At 40.7% G+C, this 20,451-nt stretch overlaps 1 long non-coding RNA gene across 1 annotated transcript in view; it reads right to left on the reverse strand.

Annotated features, from left to right (window-relative positions):
- The window catches only part of LOC113896617, a 233,463-nt gene extending 214,037 nt beyond the window's left edge, over positions 1-19,426 (reverse strand). Inside the window, exons 1-3 of the long non-coding RNA XR_003512061.1 lie at positions 19,372-19,426; positions 5,390-5,557; positions 2,370-2,455 (exon numbers count right to left, since the gene is read on the reverse strand). This is a non-coding gene — a long non-coding RNA (uncharacterized LOC113896617). The remainder of the gene's footprint in view (positions 1-2,369; positions 2,456-5,389; positions 5,558-19,371) is intronic.
- Between the last annotated feature and the right edge of the window lie 1,025 nt (positions 19,427-20,451).

Consider the following 20,451-nt stretch of genomic DNA (forward strand, 5'->3'; position numbering starts at 1 on the left):
CCCCCCCGAGGGCTAAAGATTTTTAAGCACCTATTCTCAGTAAGTGACATATAAAGTAAACATACTTACATCAAAATTAAAATCTAGTTTCTAGTTATTTTATTTTAAATAATATACTTTTCCCTCTTAATAAGCCACGTGATTTACTTTTAGTGAATTTATGAACATGCTTTTAAATAAAATAAGAGGTACTGCACAAACAGGCAAGAAGATACTTCCTCTGTATTAATTAGGGCTATTTTGTAATGCACTTAAAGTTTATTCTACTAATGTTCCCTACAAATAACATCAAAAATAGATATTTTACTTTTATAATGAGAGTTCATCATGAAATTGCACCATGAATTCTTGGGAAGAAAAAAAAAAACATGTTAAAATGTGCTTCAAAATAGAAGGATAAAAATCACAACAGCTGATTCATTTGCAAGGAAACATTCAATGTGAATGATTGTCCCCAGAAATTTAAAAAAAGAAATTCATTTTCAAGTTCTTTCTCCAGTCAGAAAATTTATGAGAAAAAAAAGAACTATTTATAAGAGAACTTCATACAAAATTTGTGAACACTTGGGATGCTGAGAGATTAGAATTAGGGTGAACCATATGAAAGCCCAAGTATTTGACCATATTTGACCCACACAAATGGAAACTTCATATGACTTGCCTAATAATTACCTTCTGAAACACAAAACCAGAAAAAAAAATAATTTAAAAACAGAATTTCATATTTCAAATGTCCCTGATAATGATATTAACCTAAAAGATTTCTTCCTGAATAATTGAGGCAGGACAAATGATTAAGAAAAAAAGATTCACATAAAGTCTTGTGCCAGAACTATCCAGATCTTCAAGATAAGCTACTTGAGGGAAGAAGCTTGCATATTTAAGATATAAATTTAAAAGATAAGCTTTGTGTAATCACATTTTAGGGAACTCAACATGTTCCTTAGGGATAAGATGTCAGAATTCCTCCAAATCATAATGTATGATTCTCCCCCAAAATGTGGGTCTGGCCTCTTGGGCTAAACTAAGAGAGGAAAAAGAATTAAGTTCATTAGATGTCATCTTAATAAAAGAAAAAGCTTCTTAGGAGGAAAAAAAAAATGATTCTGGGAAGAAAAAAAAAATAGAAAATGCAAACCAAACCATCCTAACCCTTCTTTCCCAGAACCTTATAGAGTCAATCTTTTCTCACTCATTTTTAAGAGCAAAGATCAGAAGGAACGGACAGCATTGGGAAAGGATATTATACAATTAATCTCCTTTAAATTCTCCTGCTTCATTATCTTTTCAAAAATTCCAGCAAAATTTGGAGGAGTCCATCAAGCACTGGGGCTCCATCTATCTTCCCCAGCTTTGTAGTATTGGGCAGCATAAGAGAAGTGGACTTTCCTGATCTCCGAGCATGAGGGTTTATGGACTTTCAAGCTGATATCTATCAGATGACTGATTTGTTTGTCAGTCTTGTGATAAGTAAATATTCAAAGGTTCAAGATGTTCTGCTCTTAAAACACTGAAACAATTAGTGCAAATGCTGTAAAATCTTAAGAAACGAGTTATTCTGAATCTATTTGGAATTAGCAAATGTTCCTTAGAGCTGGGAGATACACTTCCTCCTACATTAGTATTTGATGGGACCCTTTTAAAAATGCATTCTGTACTTCCCTGCCTTCCTAAATTATTAAATCATGCTGTAGATGGTGAAGGTTTTACAAAGCACTGTGGATGGTAGATGAGCTTGAACTGGGATCAGATCACACTAGCTGTGTAATTATGGGAACATTACTTAGCAGCTCAGAGTCACAGTTCCTATCTCTAGGCATCCATCTCTTTGCTGAGAAGCAAAAAATGTGGTAGTGTATCCAAAGTGAAAATCAGCGCCAACAACGTAAATTCTCAGTAAATGTTAGTTACTTTCATTCCTTATTTCCCCTAACCCAAACAGTAACATGTCTACCCTTTCCCCATCACAACTTGAAGCACAACTTAGAGATCAACTGTTGTTAAAGTGCTAGAGATACAAGGGGCTTTTTCCATCCACTCCCACTTTCTCCTCCTGCCCAGATTATCCTCTATTACTTTTGGCTTTTTAATTCATTGCTTTAGCATCTCTAGTTGGGATGTTAATTATCTGGCACCAACCTACTACTTTCTCAAACACATTTATGCCAGATAAACGATGTGGGTGGAAAAACAAAATTAAAAGAAAAATCCTGTCTCAAATTGGCTGAAGCAACTGGGACCTATATTCTCTCACATGACAGTAAGTTGAGAAGTAAAGGAGACTTCAGAACTGTCTGGTTTACCAAGACCCATTTTCTCTCCCTTTTCTGCCATATCTATGATCTGCTTCTCCCCAAAGACTATCTTACCTCAGTCACAAGAAGGCTGTTAGAAGCAGTGGGATTGCAGGCTTCTCTGGCACACCCAAAAGGAGAGAGGTGGGGGACACTCTTTCCTAGGCATGAAATGAAAGAACAATATTTCAGTACCACTAAGGTAGAGTTTTTCAAGTAGTCATGTATGGATGTGAGAGTTGGACAATAAAGAAAGCTGAGCACCGAAGAATTGATGCTTTTGAACTGTGGTGTTGGAGAAGACTCTTGAGAATCCCTTAGACTTGCAAGGAGATGCAACCAGTCTATCCTAAAGGAAAACAGTCCTGAAAATTCATTGGAAGGACTGATGCTAAAGCTGAAACTCCAATACTTTGGCCACCTGATGTGAAGAACTAACTCATTGGAAAAGACCCTGATGCTGGGAAGGATTGAGGGCAGGAGGAGAAAGGGACAACAGAGGATGAGGAGTTTGGATGGAATCACCGACTCAATGAACCTGAGTTTGAGTAAACTCTGGGAGTTGGTGATGGACAGGGAGGCCTGGCGTGCTGCAGTCCATGGGATTGCAAAGAGTCGGACACGACTGAGCAACTGAACTGAACTGAACTGAAGCTAGGTCACACTAATACCCTTTATTAGTGAAAGTCATCTGGGGAAATGCACAGACAGCTTAAGTTAGATTATTGAAAAGACGTCACAACTAAAATAGAATTACCATGATTGAATAAAAGTACTTAATATCTATTCTTGAAGTGTGACATGGAGTAAGGCTGGTCTCAATTTTCTCCTGTGTCACAAGAGCTAGCTTGGAAAGGGCAGATACCTAATACATGTTAATACCTGTGGTTTTACTGGACTGTGGTTATGTTAGACCAGCACCAAGAACCCACTGTGCTCCTGTTATACCAATCACTCATCATGCTGACCAGTTAACCTGACTCAGCCTCAAAACCTTCTCCACACCATGTATTAGGAAAGAATAATCCTGTTAAGACATTAAACAGGTAATGTCTTCTTATGATAAATGTGTTTTTACATGTAAGTCAGTTTGCCAATTGGGAAAGGAGTATGTTAAGAATGTATATTGTCACTATTTAACTTACATGCAGAATACATCATGTGAAATACTGGGCTGGATGGAGCACAAGCTGGAATCAAGATTGCTGGGAGAAATATCAATAACCTCAGATATGCAGAAGACAGAACCCTTATGGCAGAAAGTGAAGGGGAACTAAAGAGCCTCTTGATGAAAGTGAAAGAGGAGAGTGAAAAAGCTGACTTAAAACTCTGGTCCCAACACTTCAAGGCAAACAGATGTGGAAACAATGGAAACAGTGACAGACTTTATTTTCTTGGGCTCCAAAATCACTGCAGACAGTGACTGCTGCTGCTGCTAAGTCGCTTCAGTCGTGTCCAACTCTGTTTGACCCCATAGACGGCAGCCCACCAGGCTCCCCGTCCCTGGGATTCTCCAGGCAAGAAAGCATATTAAAAAGCAGAGACATTACTTTGCTGACAAAGGTTCATCTAGTCAAAGCTGTGATTTTTCCAGTAGTCATATATGGATGTGAGAGTTGGACTATAAAGAAAGCTGAGCGCTGAAGAATTGATGCTTTTGAACTGTGGTGCTAGAGAAGACTCTTGAGAGTCCCTTGGACTGAAAGGAGATCCAATCAGTCCATCCTAAAGGAAATCAGCCCTGAATATTCATTGGAAAGACTGATGCGGAAGCTGCAACTCCAATACTTTGGCCACCTGATGAGAAGAACTGACTCATCAGAAAAGACCTTGATGCTGGGAAAGATTGAAGGCAGGAGGAGAAGGGGATGACAGAGGATAAGATGGTTGGATAGCATCACTGACTCGATGGACATGAGCTTGAGCAAACTCTGAGAGTTGGTGATGGACAGGGAGGCCTAGCATGCTGCAGTCCATGGGTTGCAAAGAGGAACATGACTGAATGACTGAACTGAACAGTTTGCACAACTCCTGATACCCACTGACTCAAGGACATGAGTCCTCCATAGAAACAGCTGAACCCAGCCTAGAACTTAGAAATCATTACTCAGCTTTGTATTTCCACTTAGACTATTGTTGATAAAATAGCCAGCCTTTGTTGAGAAAGGAAAGTACATCCCCAAAGTTTCACTCCATGCATCAAAAGCAAGGAAGTCTGAGCACAAAGTTTCACTGAAAGTCACAGTGCAGGGAGCAGGGAGCAGAAAAAATGGGCAATACCTTCACAGGTGAGTAAAATGTCTTTCTAGGATTGGGGAGAGAAGAGAAAGAGAAAACAGGTAAAGATCAAAGTGCTTGTTTGGCGTCCCATATCTACTCCCACATCCTAGGTTGAAAAATTCAGAATGGTAATGTCAAAAACGATCAGAAAATTCTTGCCCAAGCAGAGGGCCCCTATCTTACTTTCCAAAGAAAAGTTTATTAAAAATATTGTGCCTTAAGAAAGGCTCACAACAAAACAGAATGGCAACAACAAAGTAGAAATTGCAGGATGACATAGTTAAGCAGAGAGAGGCATATCCCCACACACTCCAAGGAGGATGAAGAGGATAGATGAAGATCCTGGCTGTGAGCTCACCAGCAGACTGGCAGTAGGGAGGGTGGGAAGGAAGAGAAGCCACTCAGTGAAGGACACAGTGACCCTGTAGCAGAAGACCACAGGGCAGACTGCACAAGCCAGCAATAAAATGAGAGCCACAGGCCAGCCTCAGTGACAACAGCAGCATTCCGTTTCTCAAGCCCCACCACTACCCTCCAGAACGGTCTAATCCAGTCCACCGGAGTGGGGAGCAATGGGCAATGGAGGTGGCAGACCTGATGGCTAGCAGCAGAGGTGACCAGTGAAGATTTCAATACATCACAAAAGCCACGCTGTTAAGCAGAAACGGCAAGGGACTGTCCTCTGTATGTTTACCTTGCCCCTGTGCTCTAGAGATCACTACATGGTGGGACACGCCTACAACTCCAGCCCATCCACTCTTTCCCAGGGTCACCAAGTTTTACCACACTGGTCTCCTTTGTTTTTCTTGACTTACTGCGAAATGAAATGTTCTTCCCTTGCCTCTTTGTGTGGCTGGCTTCTTCCATTATCCAGATCTCAGTTTGCTATCGTTATTGTTGCTGCTTGTTTTGTTTTTGTACAGATGTATTTCAAACCAAGCCACCATGCTTTCTGCTGAAATCTTAAAGGAATTCCCATAAACCTTTAGGGAGAAGAAATAAAAAACATCCAATATCATCACTACTATTTCATATTTTCTAAAACTACAAGCTATAAGATATAATACACAAATATTGGCAAAATTTAGGCATAATTATGATACACACTTGATATAATCACATACTTGGAATATCCAAGAAAATTGAAAAACTACTAGAAGTGATAAGAAAATTAAGTAGTTGGCAACAGAACAAAAGCATTCATACATACAAGTAGTAATCACATTGAAAATACAGTGGGAGTTTTTAGATAAGGTTACAGATTGAATACACACCACTAATTTTGCTTTGCCCTGAACCTCATCAAAACCATAGTACAGGGAATTTTTTAAGGGCATAAGCTCACAGGGATAGGGAACAACAGGGAGAAAACAGCAGTAGAAATATGAAAGCTGTACCACAGGGAGAAAACAGATAACCCACTCAAGAAGGCCAAATCTCAAAACACTGGGGAAACACTGAGAATTTACCCAATTCATACAATAGATTCCTCAAAAGGTAAATGAAAGTACAGGACAGTCTACTTTTGGTCATATCTCTGCTGGATTTCCATATCTGGTTTTTTAATAACAGTTATACTGATATACAATTTACACACCATAATATTCATCAGGCCAAATCATACAATTCATGTTTCTTTAGCATATTCAGAGTTGTACAACCATCACCATAATCTAATTTCAGAACATTTTTGTAACTGCAGGTCTCAGTTCAAATGGGCCCTCCTTACAGACATTCTTCCCAATGCCCTTTAATAGATCGACACCCCACTTCCTGCTTCTTTTCTGCGGCACTAATAACGATCAGTAGATATTTTACAGAGGTGTTGGCTTACTTCTTTACTTTCTCACTAGGGTAATCTCCGTAAAGAAAGGAGTTTGTCTCTCTTGACATTTTTGTAGTCCAGCTGGTAGCACAGCCCAGGGCCCAGCACATAGTAAGTGGTCACTAAAAACAGTTGCTGAATGGATGAACTGGGAAGATACAATTACGATTGGCCAGAAGGTTTGTTTAGATTCTCCTACAACATCTTAATGAAAAAATTCGAATGAACTTTTGGCCAACCTAACATATGAGCTGAGCTCTGTATCTGATGCAGAACTAGCCATGAAAAGCAACAGCGTGTGGCACTGAGGGGGAACACAAGCAGGAGAGTTGAAAGATAAGTCACTGCAATGGGACTGGGAAGACTTCTTAGGTTCTTGGACAATTAGAGAGAGTGAGTGGTATGAGACAGTCCCACTGACAAGAGTGGATGATTTTACACATTTAATTGAAAAAATAAAACAACATGACAGGCAGTTTGCGCTGTACACACTACTATGTATAAGACAGATACCCAACAAGGACCTACGGTATAACACAGGGAATTCTGCTCAATATTCTATAGAGGAGAAGGGGACGACAGAGGATGAGATGGTTGTATAGCAATGCCAATTCGACGGACATGAGTTTGAGTAAGCTCCAGGAGTTGGTGATGGACAGGGAAGCCTGGTGTGCTATAGCCCATGGGGTCACAAAGAGTCAGAGATGACTGAGTGACTGGAATGAACTGAACTGAACTGAACCAGAAAGAGAATCTGAAAACTAGGATACATTTGTATGCATAACTGAATCACTTGACTGTACACCTGAAATTAACACAACATTGTTAATCAACTATGCTCCAATGTAAAATAAAAAAAAAAATTTATTAAAAAAAGTAAAGTCATCTTGAAGATAAAAAAGAACAAAAAAATACGATCTATATGCAACTCATGTTGACAAATCACTCATATGGCTTATACTATTAATACATTAAAATATACAAAGTAAATATCCTTTTGATGCGTCTACCATCTGATATTGTTAATGAGATGCTGCGTACAGATAGTGCAAAGGTCTGGAATTAGAACTCGTTGTCCCATTCTTCACTACTAGCTATGTGACTTTGAGCAAGTTACTTAACTGCTTTGTGCTTTGACTTGTAAATTTATAATAGACATATTAATAGTTCTTACATGATAAGAGCTGTTGTATTAAGTAGAAATGATCCAAAATGTACTTATCACATACTGGGTGCCTTATAAAATTTATGCAATAGCCATAGAAGCAGCAGCAGTGGTTGTTATAGTGGAGGTACTAGTGGTGGTATAAACAGTAGTAGGTAGCAGTGAAATCAGAGAAGGCGATGGCAGCCCACTCCAGTACTCTTGCCTGGAAAATCCCATGGACGGAGGATCTTGGAAGGCTGCAGTCCATGGGGTCGCTGAGGGTCGGACACAACTGAGCGACTTCCCTTTCACTTTCACTTTCATGCATTGGAGAATGAAATGGCAACCCACTCCAGTGTTCTTGCCTGGAGAATCCCAGGGACAGGGGAGCCTGGTGGGCTGCCGTCTGTGGGGTCGCACAGAGTTGGACACGACTGAAGTGACTTAGCAGCAGCAGCAGCAGCAGCAGCAGCAGTGAAATGATAGAAGTGCAGCCCATCATGCTGTTTTATGTGGCCAGAGAGTCAGCTTTAGTTCAGTGTCAAGTGGTGTCAAATACAAAGTACTAAATTAATATTGAACTGACTTCTGCTCACAATGTTTCCTATCATAGTGCAAGATGATTTGACACAATTGATTTTTCTTCAAGAACTGAGTGAATCAGCAGATTTGTAGTCCCTGTGGTTGGCAAACTGACTCCAAGTAAATCATTCTCAACTTTGGCCCAGAGAGAGTTTCAGGACAGCTGTGTTCCTGAGTCCATAAATGTGTGTGCCAGAGATGGCATGCATGAAACTGTGATTCTGTGTGTTGCAAGAACGCAAGAACATCATACTTTTAGAAGCTAAGTGGGAAATGAATGGACAATCCTAAAAAAAATTAGCCTTGGTATTCAGAGATTAAGGAACTCATTTCTTTAGAAGAGACAGCCACTGGTTTCCTTTATAGACAATATTGTCAATGCTTTTTCTTCAAAGACAAATAAGAGAAGCCCTCATTTTAGTTTCTTAGTTAATTTCACAATTGATCTGTCCAGTGGAGTCCACATATATTATCCTTCACATACATTATCTAAGGAAACTGGAAAGCAGATCTACCTTAACAAGTGGATTTATCTTAAAATCTGCATCAATATCAGCTGCTAATCAGGGCAAGCCTCCAAAAAAGGTCCAAAAAAGCAGTGAACAAGACCAGTTATTTAATTATCCAAAGGGAATAGAGAGAAAGTTCTCTAAAAGAAGAGACTTTCAGCATAAACAAGGGAAGTGAGCTGCCTTCAAATTAAAAGTGAACGTGTTATTTTTTAAAATGCCTAGAGGGTTATTTTCTGTCTGCAAAATCTAGTGACTATTCTGCAGAATGATAAGTAGAATAAAGTGAAACACCCGAGAGAAGCATAGGCCAGCATCATACAGGCTCTGCTCTAAAGAGACAGGTATTCAGTGGTAAAGTAATGATAAATAACACTTAAAATAATTTGCCTGATTCTTCCATTTCTCAGTTCAGTTCAGTTCAGTCGCTCAGTCGTGTCCAACTCTTTGCGATGCCATGAATCGCAGCACGCCAGGCCTCCCTGTCCATCACCAGCTCCCGGAGTTCACTCAGACTCACGTCCATCAAGTCAGTGATGCCATCCAGCCATCTCATCCTCTGTCGTCCCCTTCTCCTCCTGCCCCCAATCCCTCCCAACATCAGAGTCTTTTCCAATAAGTCAACTCTTCGCATGAGGTGGTCAAAGTACTGGAGTTTCAGCTTTAGCATCATTCCTTCCAAAGAAATCCCAGGGCTGATCTCCTTCAGAATGAACTGGTTGGATCTCCTTGCAGTCCAAGGGACTCTCAAGAGTCTTCTCCAACACCACAGTTCAAAAGCACCAATTCTTCGGCACTCAGCCTTCTTCACAGGCCAACTCTCACATCCATACATGACCACAGGAAAAACCATAGCCTTGCTAGACGGACCTCTGTTGGCAAAGTGATGTCTCTGCTTTTGAATATGCTATCTAGTTTGGACATAACTTTCCTTCCAAGGAGTAAGCGTCTTTTAATTTCATGGCTGCAGTCACCATCTGCAGTGATTTTGGAGCCCCAAAAAATAAAGTCTGACACTGTTTCCACTGTTTCCCCATCTATTTCCCATGAAGTGATGGGACCGGATGCCATGATCTTTGTTTTCTGAATGTTGAACTTTAAGCCAACTTTTTCACTCTCCACTTTCAATGTCGAATTATTTATGGGAACTCAGTTCCTTTAATCTAAATGCATTCACTCATACATGAAAGTATGCATTCACATCTTTGTGGCAATATGATAAGAGTGAAAATTGACCTGACAATTCTAGGAGACAAGAACTCTTAAAAGAGTTAATAGGCTGTGCCAGAGGCACCTGGAGGCAAATGTAAAAGACAGAAAGCAAAGGCAAAATGTCTTTAGGAAGCAATGCAGCAAGAAGGACCTGGAGACTGGATTTGGGACGTGAAGCTGAGGAATGTGCCAAGAGTTTGCAGGCACACTTGCACGCTTCAGCTCCACTTTCACTTATAAGAGGGAGTAGAGAACTTCTCTGGGTTTGTGGTAGGGTTTAACATTTAGGATAAGATGGTATGGCACTGGGAAAGGAAGAGTGTTCAAGAGCAAGGTTCTACAACCTGAGAGCCAGGGTTTTCAGGGTTTCAGGGTTTCAGGGTTTTCAGTCTCTACCACTTAGTAACTGTGACATTGTGTCAGTTTCAATTTGCTAATCCCTTAAATGGAATAATGATTAAACCTACATTATAGAGCTGAAATAATTACTAAATAATTCATGTGGAGCACTAAGTCCATGGCTCATATAAGTTTGAGTATGAATTGTTGGTAATATTATTATTATTCAAGCCATGTTTATTGAGCACCTCTTACGTACAGTCATCATTCTCTATTCTAGGTACTGCGGATATAGAAGTGAAAAAGAAATATAGAAAAATAAATACATTCAAGAAGTGTTAGGTGCTATGAAAGAAAAACAAAGGTTAGGCTCATGGAGTGAGCCAGGGATAGTGGTAAGAGACACAGACGAGATTGGAAAGGAGAACAGGTGCTAAATCATGATAAGAACTTTGGACAATATTTTATTCATTGGAATACTGATAATGAGGGGGAAATATGATCCAATTAATGACCTAAAAACCATTTTGGCTACTAGAGAAATAGATTGTAGGGAGTAAAGAGTGGAAACAGGAAATCTGATTGGTAAGTATTGAAATTACTCAGAAGAGAGATTGTAGTAGGCTGGAATGGGGTCAGCTAAGAGTGGATACGGTCAGAGTGATAGGATTCAGGATACCTTTTTTGTTCCAGGTTATCTTTTGCTAGTAGACCTGGAAATTTTTGTCAGTAGATTGAATGTGAAGTGTAACAGAATGGGAATAAGCAAGGATGACTCCAAACAAAAGAGTGTGTTATGTGGCCATATAACGAGATGAGACTGACTGAGGAAGGAAAAGGATTGGTAGTAGAAATCAAGAGTTGAGTTTGAGACATAATAATTTGTGTCATAATAATTTGTGATACTTCAGTTCAGTTCAGTCGCTCAGTCATGTCCGACTCTTTGCGACCCCATGAATCGCAGCACTCCAGGCCTCCCTGTCCATCACCAACTCCCGGAGCTCACCCAAACTCATGTCCATCGAGTCGGTGATGCCATCCAGCCATCTCATCTTCTGTCGTCCCCTTCTCCTCCTGCCCCCAATCCCTCCAAGCACCAGAGACTTTTCCAATAAGTCAACTCTTCACATGAGGTGGCTAAAGTATTCGAGTTTCCGCTTTAGCATCATTCCTTCCAAAGAAATCCCAGGGCTGATCTCCTTCAGAATGAACTGGTTGGATCTCCTTGCAGTCCAAGGGACTCTCAAGAGTCTTCTCCAACACCATAGTTCAAAAGCATCAATTCTTCGGCGCTCAGCTTTCTTCACAATCCAACTCTCACATCCATACATGACCACAGGAAAAACCATAGCCTTGACTAGACGGACCTTTGCTGGCAAAGTAACGTCTCTGCTTTTGAATATGCTATCTAGGTTGGTCATAACTTTCCTTCCAAGGAGTAAGCGTCTTTTAATTCCATGGCTGCAGTCACCATCTGCAGTGATTTTGGAGCCCCAAAAAATAAAGTCTGACACTGTTTCCACTGTTTCCCCATCTATTTCCCATGAAGTATTGGGACCGGATGCCATGATCTTCGTTTTCTGAATGTAGAGCTTTAAGCCAACTTTTTCGCTCTCCTCTTTCACTTTCATCAAGAGGCTTTTTAGTTCCTCTTCACTTTCTGCCATAAGGGTGGTGTCATCTGTATATCTGAGGTTATTGATATTTCTCCCGGCAGCCTTGATTCCAGCTTGTGTTTCTTCCAGCCCAGCATTTCTCATGATGTACTCTGCACAGAAGTTAAATAAGCAGGGTGACAATATACAGCCTTGACGTACTCCTTTTCCTATTTGGAACCAGTCTGTTGTTCCATGTCCAGTTCTAACTGATGCTTCCTGACCTGCATATAGGTTTCTCAGGAGCAGGTCAGGTGGTCTGGTATTCCCATCTCTTGCAGAATTCTCCACAGTTTATTGTGGACTGCACAGTCAAAGGCTTTGGCATAGTCAATAAAGCAGAAATAGATGTTTTTCTAGAACTCTCTTGCTTTTTCCATGATCCAGCAGATGTTGGCAATTTGATCTCTGGTTCCTCTGCCTTTTCTAAAACCAGCTTGAACATGTGGAAGTTCATGATTCACATATTGCTGAAGGCTGGCTTGGATAATTTTGAGCATTTCTTTACTATGTGAGATTAGTGCAATTATGCGGTAGTTTGAGCATTCTTTGGCATTGCCTATCTTTGGGATTGGAATGAAAACTGACCTTTTCCAGTCCTGGGGCCACTGCTGAGTTTTCCAAATTTGCTGGCATATTGAGTGCAGCACTTTCACAGCATCATCTTTCAGGATTTGAAATAGCTCAACTGGAATTCCATCACCTCCACTAGCTTTGTTCATAGTGATGCTTTCTAAGGCCCACTTGACTTCACATTCCAGGATGTCTGGCTCTAGGTCAGTGATCACACCATCATGATTATCTTGGTCATGAAGATCTTTTTTGTACAGTTCTGTGTATTCTTGCCATCTCTTCTTAATATCTTCTGCTTCTGTTAGGTCCATACCATTTCTGTCCTTTATTGATACTTAGCAGAGATCTAAACAGAATAAAAATAGGTAGCCAAAAATATGAGTTCAGGGTAGAGGTAAGGACCAGAGATATAAATAAAGGAGTCATGAGCATTGAATGCCATACAAAGCCATGGAGTGACTGACATCACCTTTGGAGTATAGTTGGAGAGAATGGAAGGCTGAGGATCACACCCTGGGGCATTTCAACATTTAGATGTCAGGAAGAGAGAAGCAGTGAGAGGAGAGGCCAGTGAGGTGGCCAGTGCTTCCAAGCATGTGGTCTAACTGTGAATCGTAGTTCTCAGAATGTGTGGTTCCCTGAAGTGGAAGGGGGTGTTTCCAAAAGAAGGAAGTAAACAACTGTATCAAAACTGCCAAGAGGGTAAGATAAAGACTGAGAATGGCCGATGGGTTTGACAAGGTAGAGGTGGGTAAGGACTTTACAAGAGCTGCTTAAATTGAGTCTTGGTGATGAGGCCAGTTGGAGCAGACAGTGGAGACCAGCTGAGTCTAGCTCCTTCATGAAGTTTTGTTCTCAACAGAAGCAGGAAAGTCACCAAAAACTTTCAGAGGAATATGAAGACAGGTGAAAACTTTTCAAATAATGGAGCTATGATGGTATATTATATGCTTATGGAAATGATCTTATAAATGGAGAGCATGTGCAAGAGAGAGATTGTAATGAAAACCTTGCAATCCAAGCCAAATAGGAAAGTGAGGCAGTGGGGTGAGTGGATGGGAGGTCCTGTAAGGAGAATTATTGAAGTGGGAATTTTATATAAAGAGGGCTCCTGAACTAAGAAATGGAAATCAGAGAGCAGAATGGCTATAATTATGACTATTTCTAACAGTAATGTATCAGTGTTTTTCTGTTGCCTCTGCAGCATCCATTTACCCCTTCTAATAACCAAAGAAGTCTTGATAAATGAATTCATCCTGTTATGGATTAAATTATGGACACACACACAGAGTCCTAACCTCTGGTACCTGAGAGTGTAACTTTTTTATTAGGAAACAGAGCCTTTGTGGATAGAATCAAGTAAGATGAGATCATTCAGGTAAGCTCAAAGGTCAGGAAGATCCCTTGGAGAAGGAAATGGCAACCCACTCCAGTATTCTTGCCTTGAAAATCCCATGGACAGAAGGAGCCAGGTGGGCTACAGTCCATGGAGTCACAGAGTCAGATTAGCAACTAAACAACTTAGCAACTAAACAACAACAAATCTAATATAACAGGTATCTTTAATAAAAGAGGGAAATTTGGACATAAACACATGAAGAAGAATTCCATGTAGCAACAGAGACAGAGATAAGAGTTGTGCAGCTGCAAACCAAGGTATGCCAAGGACTGTTGGCAGAAACCAGATGTCAAGAGAAAGGCATGCTACAAATTCTCCCCTAGAGCCTTCAAGAAATCGTTGTCCTACCAACACCTTGATTTTGAACTTCTTGCCTACAAAACTGTAAGAGAATAAATTTATATTAAGTCACACACTTTGTGGCACTTTGTTACAACAGCTCAAGCAAACTGATGGAATCTACCCCTAAGTCAAGGAAATCAGCTAAGTCTATCTCCCTGGCCATGTGACTGCTTCAGGGATAAACATGTGACTCAACAAGAGCCCCAAAGGGCTTCAGGAGATACTTGCTAGGCTTCAGGAAAAGAAAAGCTCCTTCTTTTCCTGAGCTGCTGCCAAAACTCCCTTCCTGTCAGATGTGGAGAAGAATGTTTTAACCTAGAAACTGCTGGCCAACATCTTAAAACTCTAAGGGAGAACTGCTCACACTGGTGCCCGTATCAAGGAATCAAAGCAGAGATATTGAGAAAAAGGAACTCTCACCAAACCAAACTTGGGTCCGTTCACCCTCTCACAGTAAAGCCAATCTACTGACACCAGGTTGTGAGGAAGGAAAAACAGCATTACTGCAGGGCACAAGCAAGGAGTCTAGGTAGCTTGTTTTTAAAAGGCCCCAACTCTCTGCTGGCTTGCAGGGAAAGGTTTTTGAAGACAGGGTGTTGCAGGGTGTGTGATCAGCTCATGGACATTCTTCTGATTGATTGGTGGTAAGGTTATTGGGAGTCAACATCATCAACTTTCTGGTAATACTGGTCTGGGGTCTATGTGGTTGTGGGCAATATACAATTAACTTCTTCTACTTGGCAAGGGTTTCAATATCTGCAACACAGCTCAAAGGACATAGCTAAGAATATTACCTTTAGACCTCCAGGGGTAACTCAAGATCCTTGATTTTGTTTAATGGCTAACTATCATTATTTTGACTTGCTTAGCTGTTTTGCTCTGCTTCTGCATTTTCTCACTTCTCTGATTACATTTATTCTTTGGAACTTGAAGACGGTTTAGGAGGCTAGCGTTTTCCTACAAGCAAGAGGGAAGCAGAGGACATGGGGGAGTCTGTCCTAGGAAAGCTTCACAGGGTCTTGTTTGGTTACAAAAATTTTTCTGCCCAGAATCAAAACAAACTTTACCTAGAAGTTTCATTTACATGAACCAATGCCTCCTTTGTATTATTTAAGTTATTGAGTTGATTTTTAGGGAAGAAACCATTTATTTATTTATTTATTTTGGTTTTCATTTTTTTTATTTCTTTAACTGTATTATTTCTATAACATTTATAGAATATAGAAGGAAAAATTCCAGTGGAGTTTTATAGAGAGTTTCAGAGAAATTCTAAGAAAATTAACAGTCTATTTTGTTAAAGAGATGGTTTTATAATTAAAATGTATGACCATATAGTGAAGTGAAGTCACTCAGTCATGTCCAACTCTTTGCGACCCCATGGACTGTAGCCCACCAGGCTCCTCCATCCATGGGATTCTCCGGGCAAGAATACTGAAGTGGGTTGCCATTTCCTTCTCCAGGGGATCTTCCTGACCCAGGGATCAAACTGAGGTCTCCTGCATTGCAGGCAGACACTTTAACCTCTGAGCCACCAGGGAAGCCCCATATGACTGTATAGCACCTTGCATTAAGGAAGTTCAAAGCATTTGCCAGTGTATTTAACAACTGAATATTAGCAAATAAAATGGCAAACATAGTAATGAAGCTTTGGATTTCATATAGATAATTAATTTGTCTTTTCCATCTATCAAGAGTAGAAACTTACAAAGCAACTCCTAACAGGGGATAGAGGTGGTGAATGGAGTGATCGAACCATTTATTCATTTTGTGTTCATTTATTCAATCAGCAAAAATGTTTTGAGTGCCTGCTATGCTTTGAGCATCATGTTAGGTTTCATGATCATGATCAGAGAATACTCAATGTTTGGGGAAGCAACCATTTAGATCTTTACTTGGTCTCACTGGTCTTTTAAACACTCCATCAGACAACCTAAACCATATTGAACAAGATGGACTTAATATACCCCTCAGTTCAGTTCAGTTCAGTCTCGTTGCTCAGTCGTGTCCAACTCTTTGCAACCCCATGAATCACAGCACGCCAGGCCTCCCTGTCCATCACCAACTCTCGGAGTTCACTCAAACTCATGTCCATCGAGTCAGTGATGACATCCAGCCATCTCATCCTCTGTCATTCCCTTCTGCTCTTGCCCCCAATCCCTCCCAGCATCAGGGTCTTTTCCAATGAGTCAACTCTTCACATGAGGTGGCCAAAGTATTGGAGTTTCAGCTTCAGCATCAATCCTTCCAATGAACACCCAGGACTGATCTCCTTTAGGATGGACTGGTTGGATCTCCTTGCAGTCCAAGGGACTCACAAGAGTCTTCTCCAACACCACAGTTCAAAAGAATCAATTCTTCAGCGCTCAGCTTTCTTCACAGTCCAACTCTCACATCCATACATGACCACTGGAAAAACCATAGCCTTGACTAGACGGACCTTTGTTGGCAAAGTAATATCTCTGCTTTTCAATATGCTATCTAGGTTGGTCATAACTTTCCTTCCAAGAAGTAAGCGTCTTTTAATTTCATGGCTGCTATCACCATCTGCAGTGATTTTGGAGCCCAAAAATATAAAGTCTGACACTCCTCTCGGCTGCTGCCCTGACCTCGGACGTGGGAACATACTCCTCAGGTTTACTAAAAGGATAGGTTAAAAGGGCTTCTGTGGTGGCTCAGAGGATAAAGAATCTGCCTGCAATTCGGGAGACCCAGGTTTGATCCCTAAGTTGGGAAGATCCCATGGAGAAGGGAATGGCTACCCACTCCAGTATTCTTTCCTGGAAAATTCCATGGACTGAGGAGCCTGGCAGGCTATAGTCCATGGGATTGCAAAGAGTCGGACATAATTGATCAACTAACTCATTTTTACTAAACGTTAGACAGGCTTCCTCCTGACTTTAGGTCCCTGAACTCTCTTTACTTAGAACATTTACTTTAGAAAACTTTCTATCATAAATTATTTCTCTGTCCCTTTGAATAAATCTTTCTAAAAGCTTCTTGCCCTTATTACAACCCAAGAATGTCTTTCTCAAGGGCCTGAAAGCTATCCCTTTGAAACATAATCATCAAGGAGACAGTATGCCTATCTCCCAGTCTTTGTGGAAGTACAGGAACTTAACTTCAATAAGCACCAATCAGCAAACACATGTGGCCTTAGCACATTGACCCGCCTCTGCCCTGATGTCTCCCAGGAATTACCACCGGTTCATCTCAGCACTTAAAATATTCCTGCCTTTCTTTCCAGGAGACCTGAGTTCAATCTGTCTACCCTATTATGTACATGCGTGCTTAGTCACTTCAGTCGTGTCTGACTCTCTGTGACCCCATGGACCATGGCCTGCCAGGCTCCTCTGTCCATGGGACTCTCCAGGCAAGAATACTGGAGTGAGTTGCCATTTCCTTCTCCATCCTATTGCAATGGTCTTAAATAAAGTCTCTCTGGCCTGTCTAGCGACATCCAGCACATTTTTTCTTTGATATCTCAGGATTTCCTCCACTTTACATCCTGCTTTAGTCACTACAAAAAATAATCAAAACATTCAAAATAAAATGCTTTGCTAGTGTACTCTAAGTCTGACATTTTCTTGACTAGCTTTGTTTTCATGAGACGAGCAGCTTCACTCCTTCACCCACAGAAGGGGCCCAGCGTTCCCAGAACGAGGACGCCAACAGCACTTTCCCACTGCACTTTGTTTGGATCTATTCCAGTTCATTTTATGCACTAAATTTCCTTTTTCTGGCTTCCTTCATGCCTTTTTCTCTTTACCCCGAAGCTTCCTCTCTCTCCCACAGCTAGGTTTTTCTTCCAAGTCAGACCACCTGAAGGCCTTTTCCTTGTTTATGGGAGGATAATCAGCTACATCCTCTCACACTGAGTGGGCAGGCTACTTCAAACAGGAAATGTCTTTGAAATGGCTGGCAGAGGCAGCCCGATTTAATTGTTCGGAAAGCACACCAGGGGCCAAACACTGTCGCCTATTTCATTCTGAAATATTTCTCTTGAGTGGACACAAGGCTGTAGGTAAAATTCTCAACTGAAAAATCTTCTTTTCTTTTTGTTTTGGTTTTATAGTACTAACATTTAAACAGCAAATGGTAAAAATTAGAAATTAGTCTTTCAATTAAAATTTTGCTCTGGTAACACTAGTAAGTCCTACCATTTAGTAAGAATGTTGCAAAGAGATAATATAATTAGCCTTTTAATTTTCTTGCTTACCCAGGTCACATCTTCCCCCACCTGACTAATTATCTGAGTGTTCTGTTCCTATCTGCATGTGTGCAGGCTCAGTCACTCAGTAGTGTCCAACTCTTTGCAACCCCATGGACTGTAACCCACCAGGCTCCTCTGTCCATGGGATTCACCAGGCAAGAAAACTGGAATGGGTTGTCACTTACTCCTCCAGGGGATCTTCCTGACCTAGGGATCAACCTGGGTCTCCTGCATTGACAGGTAGATTCTTTACCACTGAGCCACCAGGAAAGTCCCTGTTTTGTCTAGACTCCCCTTATTCCAGGCTCAGAATTTTTGAATTTCCTTGAAAGAATCATCAGAAGAAAAAGAATATAGGGCAGATCCTCCTCCTCAGATCTTAAGAGCCTCATGCTGGGTTGTGGGTAGAATCTGATGCTTTCTCAGTCTCTCCTTGGAGGAGAACTGCAGCAGACAGCTCAGCATCCGGTGCCTCTCATCTCATTGTCCCAATGCTGGGAGAGCTCAACCCCACTACTAACATTAATGAGGGAGCCATTATTGAGTCTTATGAATGACAGTAACACAATCAAGTTGTTGGTAGCAGATTTGGCTGTATCGTGGAGACTGCCAAGAGGGAGCCAGGAATAGATAAGGAAAATTAACTACTGGAGTGAGTTCTATCCAGATATGGGATAAAGATTGTCATATAAGGACACCCAGGTTTCATGTTGGTACATCAGGGTAAAAAGTAATAGTTGACATTCATTGATATTTTCTACTTGTCTAACACCATTCTCAGCCTTCTACATGTAGCCTTATTAACAAATTTTGAGGTATGTACAACTGATATTCATATTATACAAATTAAGAAATGGGAACATAGAAGATAAATAGTTTGCTATAAATCACAGAGCCAGTAAGTGTTGGAACCAGGATTTGGTTTGCCCATACTGTTTCAGAGTCAATGCTTCTAATTTCTATGACATTCACTGAAGGCAGTGTTTAAAACATAAGATGTTTACCTGAGTTCAGAGTAGGCTGAGCTTCAGGTGCTTTGGAGACAGCCTAGGAAAAAAGTTGCAAAAATCATTAACATAAAGAGTACTCAAACTCAGGGGTAAGGATCAGATAAAAAGTAGAGATTTGAGTCATTAGCATGTAGACAGCAATTGAAAACAAAGGGTAAATATAATTGATTGCCCAAGGAGAGGGCAGAAACAGAGGAGCAAAACTCCAATATTGAGTCCTGAGGAACACCAGTATTTAAGGGGAAGTTAGATGAGGAGGGACAGAGGAGCCTGGTGGGCTGCCGTTTATGGGGTCACACAGAGTCAGACACAACTGAAGTGACTTGGCAGCAGCAGTAGACAAGGAGGAGTTTAAAAAGGAGGTAAAAGAAGTTTTCCAAGAAGTAGGAAGAAAATCAGGATAGTGTGATGTCAGGAAAAACAAGAGAAAATAGTGGTCGTTGATGGCAAATACTGTTGGAAGAAAGGCAGGAATTTCAAAGTGTCTAGTGTTTTCACATAAGAGAACTAATCTTGTGTAACAGTTGGTAAGGATGAAGCCAACACAGAAGATAGAAGAAGATAAAGGAGAGAGGAGATGAGCAATGGACCAGGCCCATTGCAATCTATTGTAAATCCTGTGTAAAGGCTGGTAAGCATTTTCCTAGACTTGCCAGAATATTGTGAATATTATTTTTTTGATATAACCCAAAGTGGACAAGTGGTGGTTTCTCAAAGACTGGTTACAGTGAAGAATCTGAAATCATATTAGTGCCCTTTTCAAATCCTGTTACATTAAAATCCATTGATTTATCTTGCATCTAGTTCTATTAGATTATGTAAGAACAGGAATAAATTTAACTAAGTGGTTATACTTGGACCAACACTGTCCAATTTGATTATGAAATAGGAGACACTGGCAAAGAGATACAAACAAGATATCCGTCAATCATAGAGCACAAATAAGAGACTTAGAACAAAGTAAATGGTTTGGAATGAGGGTGACAGGTAGAGGAAGAGAGAGGACCTCATTGTAAGAAGTGGGGGACTTCCCTGGTGGTCCAGTCATTGAGAATATACCTTTGAATGCAGGGG

The sequence above is a fragment of the Bos indicus x Bos taurus genome, chromosome 7, assembly GCF_003369695.1.
Source record: "Bos indicus x Bos taurus breed Angus x Brahman F1 hybrid chromosome 7, Bos_hybrid_MaternalHap_v2.0, whole genome shotgun sequence".
Taxonomy (NCBI): domain Eukaryota; kingdom Metazoa; phylum Chordata; class Mammalia; order Artiodactyla; family Bovidae; genus Bos; species Bos indicus x Bos taurus.